This window comes from Rutidosis leptorrhynchoides, chromosome 6 (genome assembly GCF_046630445.1).
Source record: "Rutidosis leptorrhynchoides isolate AG116_Rl617_1_P2 chromosome 6, CSIRO_AGI_Rlap_v1, whole genome shotgun sequence".
Lineage (NCBI taxonomy): Eukaryota > Viridiplantae > Streptophyta > Magnoliopsida > Asterales > Asteraceae > Rutidosis > Rutidosis leptorrhynchoides.
This window is the reverse complement of record NC_092338.1, coordinates 177082515-177086231: the sequence shown is the minus strand read 5'-3', so window position 1 is coordinate 177086231 and position 3717 is coordinate 177082515.

The window sequence follows — 3717 nt, the reverse complement described above, 5'->3', positions numbered from 1 at the left end:
CATTTCAGTTCTGCATATGCTCCTCAGATGAATGGTGTTGATGAAAGAAAGAATAGAGTTTTGATAGAGACAGCTAGAACAATGCTGGCAGATTCATCATTGCCTGTTCATTTTTGGAGTGAAGCTGTTGCTAATGCGTGTTACACTATGAATCGAGTTCTGACTATTAAAAAACTGGGTAAGACCTGCTATGAGCTACTGCATGGGAGAAAACCATCTCTGAAGCATCTAGAACCATTTGGTGCACCATGAACCATCTTGAAAAGAAAACCAGGTAGTAAGTTTGATTCAAAAGTGGTTACTGGAGTATTTCTAGGATATAGTTCTCCTAACAAGCGAGTTTTCAACAATGAGACAAGATGTGTTGAAGAATGGTCTGAAGTTGACGTCCAAAGGAATCATACGAAGAATGCTCAGAAAAGTCATCCTTGGATTTACAACTATGATGAGCTGATTGACTCATTCAATCTTGCACCAGATCCAATAGAAAATGAAGTTGAGTTACAGATGCTGTTTGATTTGCAGAATGAACCAGAAGTACCTGCACCTACTCCAACTTCAACTCCATTACCCACAGTCAATGAGCCAGTTCAAGATTCAGATCAAGTTGTTGATCCAGTGTACGACACCTGTGGATCTGATATCTCAAGTGAAAATTCTGATAATCCTGAAGATATTGGTGATACTATGAATCTACAACCTGAGATACCTGTTCCCGCACAACCAGTTCCCAGAACTACAGCTGCTCATCCTAGAGAGAATATCATTGGAGATCCAAATGCATGTGTTAGAACAAGAAGACAAGTTCAGTTTGATGGTCAAGTTGATACTCATATGACAGTCGCTGCTGCATATTTCGAGTTCTCATGTCATATTTCTAGAATAGAGCTAAAGACAACAAAAGAAGCCTTGAAGCATGTTAATTGGGTTATGGCAATGCAAGAAGAGATTCAGCAATTCCATCGTCTAGATATTTGGAAGCTAGTTACTAAGCCGCATGGTGCTAAAGTAATTGATCTCAAATGGGTTTGGAAGTGCAAATTTGACGAAGATGGCAATGTTATCCGTAACAAAGCAAGATTGGTTGCTAAAGGTTATCAGCAAGATCCTGAATTTGATTACGATGAAGTTTTTGCTCCTGTTTCCAGATTGGAAGCTATTCGTATTTTCTTGACTTTTGCTTCATTTATGAAGTTTAAAGTTTATCAAATGGATGTTAAGAGTGCATTTCTTTATGGCAAGCTGAATGAAAGAGTATATGTCAGTCAACCTCCGGGTTTTGAAGATCATCTTCATCCTGACAAAGTTTACCGATTACGTCGAGCCCTTTATGGTTTGCATCAAGCTCCTAGAGCTTGGTACGGATGGTTATCAAGTTATCTGATTGAAAAAGGATATCAAATGGGTACGGTAGATTGTACTCTGTTCACAAAGGTTAAGGATGATGATATCATTTTGGTCCAGATTTATGTGGACGACATTATTTTCGGTGCTACTAAGCAGGAACTCATTGATGAGTTCAAACAGGTGATGAAGGATGAGTTTGAAATGAGTAAATTGGGTCTCTTACACTACTTTCTTGGTTTATAAGTCGAACAGACTAGTAATGGTATTTTTCTTCATCAAGCAAAGTATGTAAATGATATACTCGAACGATTCGGTATGACTCAAGAACGTCCTGTGTCAACTCCATTAGCTGTGAATCATGGTATTTCGCTAGAGTACGAAGGAGAACCTGTTGATCCTACTTATTATCGAGCAATCATCGGATCGCTCATGTATCTCACTGCATCCAGGCCGGATATTATGTTCGCAACATGTCTGTGTGCTCGTTATCAAGTTAATCCAAATACAGTTCATCTTACAGCTGCCAAAAGAATTCTACGTTATCTGTTGCATTCGCCAAATCTCGGTATCTGGTATTCGAAGGATGTGAAGTTTGATCTTGTAGCTTACAGCGATTCAGATTATGCAGGATGCAAAATCAACAACAAGTCTACATCAGGAGAATGTCAATTTCTAGGTGAAAGGCTGGTGACCTGGCAGTGCAAGAAGCAAACTGCAGTCGCACTTTCCACGTGTGAAGCTGAATACATTGCTGCTGCAAGTTGCTGTTCGCAAGTTGTTTGGATTCAACAACAACTTCGCGATTACGGGCTAAAAATATCTTTCTCTCCTCTTTATATTGATAATACTGCTGCCATAGCAATTACTAAGAATCCTGTGCAACATTCTAAGACTAAACACATAGGTGTTAAATATCACTTTCTTAGGGATTGCCATGAGAAAAAGATTATTGAGGTTAAGAGAATAGGTACTAAGTACCAGAGGGCTGACCTTTTTACTAAGGCATTTGATAAACCTAGGTTCTTGCTACTACTAGAGATGAATGGCATTGTTGATCGAGACAAAGTAATTTCGGATGTTGATTGTGAGGGTTAATCAAACTTTTAGACTTTGCATGTAGGATGCATGACATATAGTTTTTAGTTTTTAATTTGTATTGCATATTTTTGCTTGCTGTCTGTATTTCTTTGCATGATTTCTTTCATGTTTGCATGCTAGTCCGTAGTTATTTTCTGTATTCCTTTGTTAAAATCCTAAAAGACAAAAAGATTTTATGTTTTAGTATTTTAGGGGGAGTATATGCTTCAGCAGAAAATACCTAAAAAGTGAAAAATGCCTCACCAGAAAATCTTAAAAAGTTGAAAAATCCGAAAATGAGCTTGTTTTGATTAATATGAGGGAGATGAAGAAATTACTGTACTGAGAATTGATATATTTGATTAGTAAGGACTGATTTGAATGTTTGTGTTTATCTGTTATGTGATGTACTGATAGATGTGACTTATGAATTCTTGATATTAGACAATCATAATAAGAACCATAATCATCTAAGAATCAGAAGTCATGGACGATCTGTAGTGTTTGAAGGTAGTCACCTAATTATCTTCAAAACTGTATCTAATGAAAATTGTTGAGGATCTCAACAGTCAGTTGAGGGTATCCCCTATCATAATTGATAATCGTTAGAGAAAGTTGGTGTTGGATGTCCCCAAGCAATATTCAAACGTTGCTCTACCAATTCAGCCTCACAGCTATGATTGGGACATTTAATAGATCATTTAAGGGGTTGAGGATTATCTGTTTGGCTGGTGCATACCACGTTGTCACTGGCCTAAGACTTTATAATCGAAACTAAACCCCGATATTATCAGAGAAAATTAGTTTATGTGGAAAGTAAGTGTCCCTTCTCACTTAAGGTCGAAAAGTATAACTCTTTATTGCGGACCGTTCAAGCATAAGGGAGAACACCTTCGAGTGATCTGAGCACACAACAAAGAAACATGAGTTCATGCATAAAAATGGAAAATCCATTCATGATGGCATTCAAAATCAATATAACAAAAGACAGTGATATGCTGAAAAATCAAAATATCAAAAGAAATTCAATGTCAATAAAATTGGCGTATCAAGATGGCAAAGTCCTGAAAGTATGAAGAATGCTGATTCATGATGTGCTCATAAAGAACTCGGATCATTTCGCGCAGCTTGAATTGTTTAATCATGACGTTCACACAGAACTATCAAGATTCTTGTCGTCTGCAATATAGAGTTATATCCATTAAGACTGTAAGTTGGAAAGATACTTACCTAGATATACTCTAATTAAATATATATATATGAAAGTTTAACTTTCGATTCCGTTTTCCATGA